The sequence below is a fragment of the Aedes albopictus genome, chromosome 1 (genome assembly GCF_035046485.1).
Source record: "Aedes albopictus strain Foshan chromosome 1, AalbF5, whole genome shotgun sequence".
Taxonomy (NCBI): domain Eukaryota; kingdom Metazoa; phylum Arthropoda; class Insecta; order Diptera; family Culicidae; genus Aedes; species Aedes albopictus.
Genome location: NC_085136.1, coordinates 328,490,440 through 328,505,039, shown reverse-complemented (window position 1 = coordinate 328,505,039; position 14,600 = coordinate 328,490,440).

Below are 14,600 nucleotides of genomic sequence, written 5' to 3'. Positions count from 1 at the left end.
ACGCCCTACGGCCGCAGAAATTTTGCAAATATAGTTTTGCTAATGATTTGTGTATCGCGCCATGAGGAAGGTCCAATAGCCGGACCGAAACGTCGGCGTTGATAACAAATTAATCCACGCAATTCTTTAGAGCAAGCCAAAAAACCAACAAAATTTGCCAATTAATTATTTACGGAAACTGTTTTGGAACTTTTTCGTCTAATTATTTGGGAATTTCTGTTTTAATTTCTTTCATGTTGGATTGTTATGTGTTCTTTTTTTAAAGTGTTTCTTCGATACTTTCATTGATATTTTATCAGCAATTTCATTGAAAATTTGTTTTGGAATTCCGTGGTAGTGTTATTGCGATTGTTTCTGTCATTGTTTATGAATTCTTTACATATTTTTTCAATCTTCTGGAAAAAGCTTTGGCAATAAGTTTCTACATTTTTCCAGCATTTCTTTTGGAATTTTTTTTCGAGAATTTGTTTGAGAATGTAGACTTTTTTATCGAGAATTTATTTGGCGATCTCATAGTAAACCATTTTATTGTTCATAATTTCCTTAGGGAATCCCTTCGACGACTTGTTTGGAAAATAACTTTTTAATTTTCTTCGAAAATTTCATAGGAAGTTGTTTTGGTCATTTCTCTGGAAATTCTTCAGGCAGTTACTTTAGAGGTTCTTACCACAATTGCTTCGGCATGTTCTTTGGAAATTTTTCCGGCACTTTATTTGTGAATTTTTTTCAAGCGTTCCTTTGGATTTTTTAAGGATTTTTTTTGGAAACTTCTCAAACTAATCCTTTGGGAATTTCTCAGAGAATTCCTTTGGAAATTCATGAATTCTCATTTGGACTTAAGGATTTTGGAAAGAAATTGAGATTTTCAAACAAATATGTGTTTTTAAAGGAACTGATTTAAAAAAAAAAAAAACAAGAATTCGAACAAAAATTTTTTGAAAAATTTTGCGCAAATTTTGAAGAAACTCTCGAAAGAATTGCCGAAGAAAAACTGATTCCTGAAGGGAATCTCTAAGCAATTGGGAGGAATTTTCAAAGGAATTACAGAATACTTCACACAGTAATGACCAAAGAAATCTTCAAAACAAATTACTTGATGAAATTTTCAAAGAAAGTTCCATCGGAATTGGCGAAAGTATTTCAAAAGAAACTGTTGCAGGAATTCTTTAATTTTCAACAGAAGAAATCCTGAACCTTGAATTTGTCTTATAACTTTCATTGGAATTGTGGACAGGAATTATAAAAGAATAACCGAAGGTGTTTTCGAAGTGATTGTCGGAATATTCCTCAAAGAAATTGTCGAAAGAATATTGAATTGCAAAGGTAAAGCAATAAAAAAAAAATGCCGGAGACATGTTCAAAGAAATTTTCGTGGAAGTTCCCAGATTCATTTCCGAAGACAGCTGTAGGTGTCACCGGAATTTGGGTGTTGTTAGTGGAAGGGTAAACTCCAAAGGATACGTTTGGTCAACTTTCTGGTACATCATTGTTAGACAGATTTGAATCAGTTGTCTGTCCAATTCATCCTTGTTTACTCGTCATCTTGATGGCATTTGACTGAATTACTACCTTCTTCGGTTGAAAATCTGAAATATTAAATAATGTTAACATCGTACGTCCAATAAGTTACATATTAGTGATACACTTGAATACCTCCATTTAAAAAAAAGACACGGACAACGTCTTCAGCTTTCGGCTGTACAGACTGTTTTAAACTTAACATTAGACAACGGACAACGGAGCATGCACCAGTGGAAACGGGGAAGAAACTATTCTCACGAAAAGTTTCAACACCCGAAGCGGGAATCGAACCCTCACCCCATAGCATGGTGCGATTATAAGCTTGGTGAACCTAACCGCACGGCTACGAGGCTCCACAAGGTGAGTTACGGGAAGTTTAGCGCGTGCTCAGGGGTGAGCAATGAGGGGGGATGGGGTTGGTTTGGGACTGTTTGGGAGGTTGCCTAAGAACTTTCTTGAGCATTTGTAAGAAACTTTAAATTTGTTAGCGAAGAAATTCTCAAAGAAATTTTGGAAGAGGATTGCCAAATCCAAAAGAATTACTGAAAAATTTCCAAAGTAATCTAAATTGTAGACATTGCATAACAATTTCCAAATAAAGTGTCTTTCAAATGTCATTCAAATGCACTTAGGAACCACCGGAATAATGTTTTTTTCGAAAATACAAATTTCTTGCACTTTGCGTACTTTGTGGAAATTTGGTAGTTTTGCAAACAGGTTGCCCAGTCAACCAGTGATCGTATGACAGTTTTTTTTTATTTTTATTTATGACATTTTACGCTAAGAGTGCATTCGTGTCAGTATAAGATGTTGAAAAAGATGTTAAATTGGAAGTGATATGCGCCTAAATGGATGCATGCACGCATAGGGCCTCCACTTTATCATCTCATGCGGCATCTTGTACGATTACTGGTTATCTGGGAGCGTTGACTTTGCGCTACAATTGTTTTCTGGACTGGCTCTTGTTTCGGTATGTATCTATCACTCCACCGAGTTAAGTATTTTGACAGATTCAACCATTTCGATTGCTTCGCAGAAAATGCCTGATTTGCCTAATGTTTGAAAGGTATTGTCATGGTGTATGCTACATTACCAAAAAACGCTAAAGTATCCATCATTCGAAAGACGAACGGTACGTTTTTTCACCTAGCTTGGTTTCCACTTTCCCACTTGGTTTGGCCCATCGCCACACCGCCTCCACCGACTGCGACTGCCACCCATCTTTAATTCAGCAGCCCAAGTTCGAAGCCACATACTTCGAGGGTTTTCACGAGTCTGCCGTGCCACTCGTGCCCGGATGGGACAATTTTCCGTCTGTTTTGCCACGGTCGCGGAATGTTCGTCGTTTTTTAGTTCATTTTTTTCTCTGGTGCTGCTAGCTGCGATTGTTTGTTTGCTGGAGAATGGATGGAGGGATGGAAAGGGAATCCGACCGACTTTCTCAAGAGTTTATTATTCATTTCTCGGTGACAAATAAGTTGGCCGCCATTTAGGAGAGGTTTTGCAAAAGTTAATTTGTCACCGGCAGGCAAGTTCTCTGTGGCTGGTTGACTGGCACACGTGTGTGGTGAGGGTTTTTCTGGGCTTTTGGGGGCGGACCAGCGGTTGGGGGAGAGCATGTGTATTCGCTTTTAGGGATTAATCATTTGCGTGGGAGAATAGGGAAATAATTTTGGTGTCTCTGGAGGGTTTTGGGTGATTCAGAAGATGCAGACTGTACATATGTATGCCTTCATAACACAAGGTAAAACATAAACGTTATCATTACTACTACAAGTAGCTACCATCATACATAAACGAGCAAAGATTAAAACGCTTGGAATGGAGGTTATCAAAACCTCACAACTTTGTCTGACATCACTTTGTAATCTGAAGCGCCAGGTAGGGAAAATTCGTTAACTGCTTTTTCGGAGGAAAATATACTTTCCGGGAACAGTAATTTTAATAGTTTTCTATCCACAACAGGAGTTTACTTTTCCGGAAAGCCCTTTCGCAGCGCACACCCATTACTCTTTTTACCGAGAAACACCAAACCAAGCACCCATTCCCATAAGCTTGAGCCAGGGTAGAACAAGAAAAGCCAAACAACTACATACTGCACAGCATCACACAAGTTTCATCCTGCAAACGGCATTATAGCTAAGGGTTGAAACGAGAAGCAATAGAGAGAAAGCCGCCTCAGCCGACTTCTTCACCCGATGATGCTTGACTTTCTCCCACCCGACCTCCAACAACTGAGACTAGCAATGCATTTGGCTGACTTCAAAATTCACACGACGCTTACCCACTCATTTGCTGATGTTGCTTCTGCTGCTGCTGCTACTAAAGCTGAAATTATTGCGTACACACACTCGTTTGCATAACTACATCCAGTATCCAGCAGGACGCAGGGAGGCGAACGGGAGACTGTTGCTATTTTTGCGTTGCAGTTTCGAACGAACGAAGATGTTGACGATGACGACGACGACGATGCCGACGGGACGGAAAAGTGGAAATATTTCCAAGCAGTTTTACGTTCTAGTGCCTTGGTGGAGAACTGTATTGCTGCTGTTGCCGCTACTGCTACTGCTGCTGTTTCGGGTGTGTGTTTATAAAAGCACTCGCCAAACATTTCACCACACAGCACCGGGACCAACAACTCGAGTAAAGTTGGAAGTTCGAAAACCAATTGAAAGGACTTTTAACAACGAATTTGGTAGATTACCTTTTTTCTTTGTTGGCAACAAAGAAACTCTAGTGCCGACCTCACAAAAGAGCAGCACTTCGTCGATCCTGGTCGAGCTTTTCGAGTTCCCAGGTCTTCTTCAACCGCGTGCAGTCAGCGCGATTGCGATTGCCCATAAAGTCGTCGATCTCTACCTGATTAACTGCTGAATATTGTTTATGCTATTCTATCTTCTGGCATTTACACTATGTATCCAGCCCCCTGAAGTCTTTTTTGTTTCTTCTAAACCATAGGGGGAAAAATCTGCTCAACAGACACTCTAACAGGAAGGTTAGGGTAGTGTGGGTTTAAGGCCGTCTTCTACAACAGTAGTCAAAGTCAGGACTACTCTCTTCTCGACCCACATTCCTATGGTCGCCAAACCCTTCGTCTCTCCGGAACCACCAAGAAGGCATTGCTTCAGAGAGGGGCTAGTGCACATCGCACCCTCAAGGTTAACTGCGTAGCCTGCAGCAACGAACATCGATAACTCGCTTTGGAGAGTCCATCACGGTAGCATGCTGGCGCTTAGCCAGTTTCCCGAGTGGTCCTCACCACTCCCTTTGTCCTCGGAAGGCGGGCAGAGTCGACCCCGCCCGCGCCCAACTGCTTAGCAGACATCAAGAACTGATGCTCACATGCAACCCGATCTAAGCTGCCCGCAAAGGAAGGGTATCACTACCCTGCAGGCCCTATCATATGCACCCTATGGTTGCAGACAGCAGGGTCTCACCTGCCCCGACCCTTTCCGGGGACCCCTTTCCAACCGCGGGCTCGGATCCAGCCCAGTAGACCGACGCCATGACAGCAACGCTACCGCGACTTCCTCTCCGCGGCCACTTAATCGCTGTAAGGGTCGATCTCGACCGCAGGGCACCGGTATGACCTACGAAGCCGACTCCGAACCCCTGGACCACCTCTTGTACCACATCACATTTGAACTAGCCGTTCGCTGAGTCCACGCGCCACCTCCTATGTAGCTCCCAGACGATATGGGTGATAGCCGTTGAAACGGCGTTCCAGCCAAACTCATCCCTACACATCCTCTGGACCAAGTTGTCCGGGTTTGTGTCCTCCCCGCATGTGGCAAGCATGCGGTCACGCATTGTGCGAAAACGCGGGCACACGAACAAAACGTGTTCCGCCGTTTCCTCTAAACCATTGCACACTGGGCATTCGGGAGAATCCGCATGCCCGAAACGGTGTAGATACTGTCGGAAGCAACCATGACCTGTAAGGACCTGTGTCAGGTGGAATGTGACTTCCCCATGGCGCCTATTAATCCAACTATCTACCCTCGGTATCAACCTATGGGTCCACCTTCCTTTGGTGGAACTGTCCCACGCGCGCTGCCATTTGACCATAGAGGCCATCCTGGCAGTCCTGCGTATGCCTCTTGTGCCGCGCATTTCAAAGCACTCCATGTCCTCACTGATAAGGATGCCGATAGGCACCATACCAGTAATGACGCAGAGAGTGTCGTGTGACACGGTACGGTACGCGCCAGCAACCCTCAGGCACATAAGCCTGTAAGAACCTTCCAGCTTCCGTCGGTAGCATTCAGTACTTAGCGCGGTGCCCCACGCCGGGCCGCCATACCTAAGTATGGACGTAGCAACAATAGCCAGAAGCTTGCGCTTACAAGCGTACACCGCAGAGCTATTGGACATCATCCGGGACAGTTCCGCAATAGCTGTGGAGGCTCTTTTACAGACATAATCAACGTGGTTACCGAAGGTAAGCTTATCGTCGATCATCACGCTCAAGTGTTTGACGGAGCACTTTGACGGGATAGTGCACTCTCCTACACTGATCTCCGTTTGCTGCTCCGGCTTCCTTTTGGTAACAACCGTCACCTCAGTCTTGTGGTGAGCCAGCTCCAGTTTCCTGGACCGCATCCACGCCTCCACAACCTTTATCGAGTGGTCGGTAGTCAACTTCACCTCCTCGATCGTTTCACCGTAGACTTCGAGCGTAATGTCGTCGGCAAATCCGACAATCACCACTCCCACTGCATACTCTAACCTCAACACCTCGTCGTACATGACATTCCATAACACCGGACCCAGGATGGAGCCTTGCGGGACTGCTGAGGATATGTGAAAGCACTTCCGACCCACCTCCGTATCGTAAACTAGTACTCGATTCTGAAAGTAACTTTCGAGAATCTTGTACAGGTACCCGGGTATAAAAAAAGGCCCAGACGCAAGAGCGCATTGGCAATAACAGATCAGCTGGCGCTTTTAAACGCATTCCTTACATCCAGAGTCACTACCGCACAGAAATGAATCAGTCTTCTATTAGGCGCGAGTGCTTTCTCGGCGGTTTTTGTAACCGACAAGATAGCGTCTACGGTGGACCTCCCCATCCGGAAGCCGTACTGGTTACTCGAAAGACCATTTTCGCCCTCGGTGAACCTCAACATTCTGTTGAGGATGATCTTTTTGAGTACCTTCCCCGCTGTATCGATCAAGCATATTGGTCTATATGCCGACGGGTCTCCGGGTGGTTTCCCCGCCTTTGGCAATAGAACCAGGCTCTGTCTTTTCCATACTTCTGGGAAAACTCCCTCGTCCAGGCATTCCTGCTTAGCAGACCTGAACATCTCGGAAGCTTCTGCATTAGCTACTTTTAAGGCCAGGTTTGGAACTCCGTCCGGACCTGGGGCCTTACATACGCTAAGGGACATTGCTATCCCCACAAGTTCCTCGTCGGTAACCCTCTCCTCATTGCCAGCCCCAGTCCCCGGCTGTCCTACGAAAGAAGGCCAAGGACTAGGATCATGACGGAAAAAGCCTCCCCATGATCCCCTCCAACATCTCTGGAGATTGCTCTGTAGGAGCCATTACACCTCTCGTCTTTGCCATCACGATCCTGTAGGCATCACCCCAGGGATTCGCATTGGCATTCTTGCAGAGACCTTCAAAGCATGCCTTTTTGCTTGCTCTTACCTCGGTCTTCAGCGCGGCTTTTGCAGTGGCGAACACCACCCGCCGTTTGTTTCGCTCTTCCTCAGATCGTGCTCGCTGCATCCGCCACCTAGCCCGTAGGCAGGCGCGGTGCAGGTCCGCAATCGCATCGATACACCAGTAAGCCTGTGGCCTCCCATTTCTAGGGTGGACTCACCTAGGCATAGTCGCATCGCACGCATGCGAGAGCACCGCTACAAGCTCGTCGCTGTCAAAACCAAGCATGTATCGCTCACGGTGGAGCGCGTCCCTAAATACCCTTTCGTCGAAGTATGATGTCTTCCACCTGCGGCTAGCGGATCTGAGAGGGATCCAACAGCAATGAGTAAAAAAAAAAAATAGTGGTGAAAGAGAGGGAAGGGCGTTGAGCTCGTTCGCGCGAGGTTGACTTGCGAGATCGCCACTACGAGATGCTGGTGTACCACCAGCGAGCAGATAAAAGGAGGTTCAACAGGAGGAGAACGAGGTGGCGTAGTACCAGCTGAGGAAGCGCAGATTACAGGCGCGGACCTCACGTGGACGCTGAGCCGTAACAGGAGCAGATTACCAAAGATTATCTTTTCTTTTAATTTCTTTTTATTCGTGAATTTTATCTTAGGCTAATTCTTCACACCATCTGATTATCGATAAAGCCGCTATTTGGTGTGTCGCATGCATAGGTTTGGTTCAGTTTTTTAATTGGTCTCTTCCGATGGGACACCTGGAACCGGTTTTGGAACACAACCGGTTCAGACACGGTATGAAACTATGTTCCTGCCTACCATTCATCTGGTTATCGAAAAAGCCGCTATTTGATGTGCCGCATGCCTGGGTTTGGTTCACTTTTTTAATTGGCCACTTCCGGTGGGACACCTGGAGCCGGTTCCAGAACACATCCGGTTCAGATATGATCTGAAACTATTTTTCTGCCTATCGTTTATCTGGTTATCGAAAAAACGCTCTTTGATGTGTCGAATACATGGGCTCGATTCACTTTTATTAATTGGCCACTTCCGGCAGGAACCCGGAACCGGTTTCGAAACACTACCTGTTCAAATATGGTCTGAAACTACTTTCATGCTTACCATTCAACTGGTTATCGAAAATGTCGCTATTCGACGTGTAGCATGCATGGGATACGTACACTTTTATATTTGGCCACTTTCGGTGGGACACCCGGAACCGGTTCCGGAACACTACCGGTTCGGATATAGTCTGAGACTATTTTCCTACTTCCCGTTCAACAGATAATCGAAAATGCCGTTGTTTGATGTGTCGCATGCATGGGTTTGTTGCATTTTGATATCTGGCCCCTTCCTGGGGTACTGGTGTGGAACATCTAAATGGCCATAGCTCCGGAACGGCTGGACCGATCTGATCCATTTTCAATAGGAAACAATAAGACCAAATGCCGCGTCGAATGAACCATCTGTCGTTTAAATCAGTTCATATTTACTATCTAAAAATGAGGTGACCTTTTTTGTACACATACACACACATACACACATACATACACACACATACATACACACAGACATCATCTCAACTCGTCGAGCTGAGTCGATTGGTATATAACACTTGACCCCTCCGGGGGCTCTATCAAATTTTCGTTTTTGGAGTGAACATATAGCCTTTCGGTACACCTTGGTGTACGAGAAAGGCAAACATTGTTTGAAACTTTTAACCGATAATGTAAAGTAAGGGGCTGTCTATAAACCACGTGGTCATTTTTTGGGAGATTTCGAACCCCCCATGGATGGCCTTTAATAGCCAAATAAGGCGATCCTATTCTTGTAAAAAAATTATATTTAACACAAACCGCATGCATGTGTTTAAGTTTTAACAAGCAAAGGAATAACAATGGCAACAAAATCATGCTGTTTGAGCAAGCAATGCCAACGCTGTTACTTTTTTCATAAGCACCAGATCACATCGTGGTCTTCGACAAAGTTTTTCAAGACACCGTGGGCTATGTTTTCACATTATCGGTTACATGGTTTAAGAAAAATTCGAGCTTCTCATGAGAGAAATTCAAACAAGTATGTGCCTTAATTTTGCACAGTTATTTGGGTCCTGAAATAAGACCTAAACAGCTTAAATCAGATGGGATACCATCAAATTTTTCATTTTACATATAACGGGTGACCCACTCTGATACTTATCTGCCTTCTGAACACCTCCGGGGGGTTCCCCCACGAATTCCTCCGAGGAAAACCTGGAGGAATTGCCTGAAAACTCATGGAGGAATTCCAGATAAGCTTCTGGAGAAATTCGGAGAAACTTTTGGGGAAATTTCCGAAAAATTCCTGAAGAAATTTCAATGGAACTCATGGGAGATTCCTGAATATCCTAGCGTATTCCTCGAGAAACTCCCGGGAAACTCTTGAAGGAAATTCTGGAGAACTTTTGGAGAAATTTCCGATAATCTAATGGAGGAATTCCCGGAAATCTCTCGGATGAATTATCCAGGAACTCTGGGAACTGTTAGGGGAGTTCTCCAGGCTTCCTCCGGGAAATTCCTTCAGGAATCTCTCTGAGGATTCCCGGGAAACTCCTGCAGGAATTCCCTCAAATCTCCTGGAGTAGTTCCCGATGAACTTCTAGAAGAATTCCCGAGGAACTCCTAGAAAATTTCCTGGAAAATTTCCGAGGAAATTTGCGTTGCTTAATTTGTGTACAATGTCTTAACGTTTTTGGATATCTATCTATCTGTCTGTCTGTCTATCTGTATGACCTCTATGGGTTCGGAAACTACTTGACCGATCGGTGTGAAATTTTGTATGTGGGTGCTGTCGGGGCTGGGGAAGGTTCTTAGCTTGGTGTGAGACCTCTCCGGTCTCTGGAACGGGGAGCTGCCATATAGATGACTTTGCGGGGGACGTCCCTATGGAGCTGTACGCCAAAAAACACAGTAAGGTACACCGGGGCAAGATGAAACGCGAAGTTTTGAAATAGTTTTCAATACATTTTAGAAATTTTTCTTTCGCCAAAAGATTGTTTGAATCAAAAACTATGTGATAAGGCAGTGCTTCCCAAACTGTGCGCCGCGGCGCCCTGGTGCGCCGTGAACATCTCTCAGGTGCGCCGCAGGCTCTTAAGCCAAAACACAAAGAATAAACTCTTATTATTGAAGGCAGAACATATTTTTTGTTGTTTATGTTTTATTTAGTAAAACTAGTGTCACCTCACAGCCTTTTTTTTGTATTCTATACCAATGTCCTGCCTTTTTGAGGAAGACTTCAAAATAAAGTCACTCTAAGTGGTTTTCACTCTTCTAAATTTTCTATTAAAAAGTAAACATTCCAAAGTCCACGAGTGTTTTCCGGAATTTCTAATATTATCATTAAACATCTAGATTTTCACAAAAAAAATTAAATTTTCGGCATTTCGAAAATGTTTGTAGACTCTCAAATTGTTAAACTTTTCATTTCATTCTGCTTAGTTTTCGATTTTATCAATGGTTTGTAATTCAAAGTTAATATTTCAACAAACTTTTTTGAAGTTCTTTCCATAATATTGTCATCTATAATTACTGTCAATCTCCAGGTCTTCGTGCTGTCTCAAACGTTCTGGGACGATATTTTTACATACATCACTATCATATACCACTTATCGTAAAAAAAATCTGTGACAATTTGTATGTCGATTTTGTCCATGATTCTGAAAACCGTCTTTTTTGAGTTGTGTTCCTCCGAATACAAAAAAATGACCCCACACCGTCACTGTCAGCCGTCTTGACAGCTTCTGAACATTTTTATATATATTTTTCCCAAAATTTGGTAATCTACGTGCTTTATTCAACAATTTTAAAAGCTTTGCAATGCAGTCCTCCAGAAACCTGAAATTTGTGTTAAGTTCTGTGAATCTACAAACAATTTTTCTTTAAGAAGCATTTTAAAAATCTATTTTTTCAATTTCAAGAAAATATGACATTGAAAGATTTTTTAACGATTTATATTTGAAATTTTGAACTGAGTTGTTAAAATTGTTGAAATTCTTCATAAAAAGTTGTTGGTGCGCCGCGACATTCTTGAAAATTTCAAAAGGCGCCGCGGTAGCAAAAAGTTTGGGAACCCCTGTGTTAAGACATTCAAGCTGCATACTATCATTGGATATCATCATGTTAACCCGCTGTTTTATCTTGCCCCGGTGTACCTTAGGCAGGCAGTACGACGTTTGCCGCGACAACTAGTTCTCAACAAAAATTTCCATTTTAGAATTGTGCGAACTTTTTTCCCGGGATTGCAACCCAGCCAACCCTAAGAATAGCATAGGTAGTTGATGCAGTTCGCAAGACTTAATGCTTGACATAATTTCTCATTATAATCCCGGGCGTTTATGTTCCGCGCACCTCTCTCTCTTTCGCAAAGCTCCCATTCCGATACAAGCAAGCATGCATAAGTACGAACTGAATCCTAAACTGGGGTCCAGATGAGAAAGCACTAAGCAGGGAAGGGTACCGGCGACGGTGGAATCATTGTGCGAGAGCATTTGCTTTATGCAAAAGTTATTCGAACGACATTCGGCTTATTCTGCTAGACTGCGTGACGACGACGGATTCACCGACACTGAGCTCTAACCAAGTTCGAAGGAGAAGGAGGTCTCGTCGTCGTCGTCGCCGTCGGTGTACAGGTTGCAGGAGATGAGGATGGATGATGCAAACACAAAACTTCCGCCGCTCGGTACATATTAGGGGCGTAAGACCTCCTGTTTTAATGTTGAATTGTTTAAAGTTTTGCCGACAGATGCATGTTCGCTCGTTTGGACGCGATGCGAGGTTTTGTCCGGGAGTCTCTGACTCTGGCGCTGCGCTGGTAGTGAGTGTCGAAAGTGCCCACGTGTGTTTGCTGCTGCGAAATTTAGATGATGATGATGATGCTGTGTGTGTTGTACATTCTCTGTTGGTTGGCTCAAATTTTGGCTTCAGTGGGGAGATTTCAAGGGAGGATATCATGAATTTCTGTTAACGTTTCTTGCAGGTGCAGAATGAGGTGAACGTTTTTTTCCTTGTCAGCTCATAAAAGTTTTTGGTGGGTGTATAATCTGCAGGGCAACTCAATTTATTTATGAGTGTGTTTCGACGAGAAATTCTAGATCAACATTAAAAAGGAAGAAATGAATTTATTGCAGTTTCATTATTCAGAAGGGCAGAGTTTAGCCTCTTGTTCAATTTTGAGTGACCCTTCGTCAAAGAATGCCAAGCTGAGTTCAATGAAACCCAATCCTCAACGGATCGGATGTCCATCTTAGAAGAAGAATGCCACAAAAGTTCAGCCTATTAGACGCAGTGGCTTAATTTCCCCAACAGGGGAAGAGAAAACAAACAAATTAATCCACCTAGTGGTGATAGTGCCTTTCTCGTCATGACACAAATGTCCCAAATGGAGGATAACTCTTGAGCCTCTGGAGCCGACCTTCTGATTCGGTTCACATTTCACCACTCACCGGTTGTCTCTGATGTACTCTTAGACTAGTTTCATGCAACTTGTTAATCAGTTTTCCTAGAAAGTCGTGAATTAATGCACCGCATACATGGGTGTGGTTCATTTGTGCATTTCGCTAGTTCCGGCGAGACACACTATCAGTAGTCTTAAATGTGGCCTGAGACTATTTTCTTGCTGACCGTTCTTCGCGTTATCGAAGAAGCCGTTATTAATTGTGCTGCGTGCATGTGTTTGGATCCGTTCTACATTTGACCACTTCCGGCGGGGTACCTGGAACCAGTTTCGGCACACTATTGGTTTTCCAAAGTGTGGTTGGCTGTTCTTCTTGTTAACCGTTCATCAGGTTACCTAAAAAGTCATTTCATGTGTCATATTTATCGGTTTGGTTCTCCTTTACATTTAACCACTTCCGATGGGGCACCCATAATCGGTTGTGGAACACTACCGGTTGTCCCAAATATGGCCGGAAACTTTATTTTTTTGCCAAATCAAGATACCAAAAATTCGGCGATTTCATGTGTTGCATGCATGGGTTTGGTTCACTTTTTTATTTGGCCATTTCCGGTGGGACACCCGGAACCGGTTCCGGATCACTACCGGTTCAGATATGTTCTGAGAATATTTTCCTGCTTACTGTTCATCAGGATATCCAAAAAGCCACTATTTGGTATGTAGCGTGCATGGGTTTGGTTAACTTTTATACTTTGCCACCTCCGGCGGGACATCTGGAATCGGTTCCGGAACACTACTGGTACCGATATGGTCTGAGAATGCTTTCCTGCTTACTGTTCATCAGGTTATCGAAAAAGCCGCGGTTTGATATGTCACATGCATGGATTTAGTTCTCTTTTATGTTTAGCCACTTCCGGCGGGACACCCGGAACCGGTTCTGGGACACTACCGGTTCAGATATGGTCTGAGACCATTTTTATGCTTACCGTTCACCAAGTTATCGAAAATGGCGTAGTTTGATATGTCGCATGGATGGGTTTGTAGCGTTTTCATATCTGGCTCCTTCCTGGGGTACCGGTAGGGCCCCTAAATGGCCATAACTCCGGAACGGCTGGACCGATCCGAACCATTTTCAATTGAAAACAATGGGACCAGATTCCGCGTCGAATGAACCGTCGGTCATTAAAATCGGTAGAAGTTTACTGCCAAAAAGTGATGTAAGTTTTTTTTGTACACACACACACATACATACACACACATACATACACACACAGACACCACCTCAATTCGTTGAGCTGAGTTGATTGGTATATGTGACTCGACCCTCCGGGCCTCCTATCTAAAAGTTATTTTTGGAGTGAACATATAGCCTTTCCAGTACACTTGGTGGCAAAAGAAGAGATCATACATAAATTGCTGCACTTCCTTTCCTTTTTGGGATTAGCAAATCTCAGGCAGTAAACCCGCGAAAATTTTGTAATCGTAATTAATACAAATGAAATTTTGAACGTTATACTTTTCCTATGAAACTGAATTATACAGCCAAGTTTAAGGGTTACCCAAAGTCACCGTACTCCTTGCATGGAATATTCCTGGGGTGCGCCGGAAAGGAAACGGGTTCGCGTGTAGACATATTTGAAATATTTTTCATATTTTGTTCCGCACTCGGTCATCCGTCTGTAACGCGGCAGGAAAGGTTGCGAATAGGGTCAGCCTTCATGCTGGACCCTACAGCACCGGCTATGCTTGCATTCCGTCGACGAGACTCGTCTAAAAAGTGGGACACGCCGGATTTACTGTGTTCCTATTTACTTTAAGTTAGGCTTAGCATCAAGGTTGGGGAGCAAATCTGATAGGAATTTACTGACGGTCGTCAGATAGCCGGTCGACCGAATATGGTTCACAACAGAACAGGATGGAATTCGTGTACCTAGTTGAGCAATAGGGAAACACGAAGGTATGCGAATAATCCTAAGCCCCTGTACGAGGTGGAATTTCAACGATGAACGGGTGTAAAATCTGTTCCTCGAA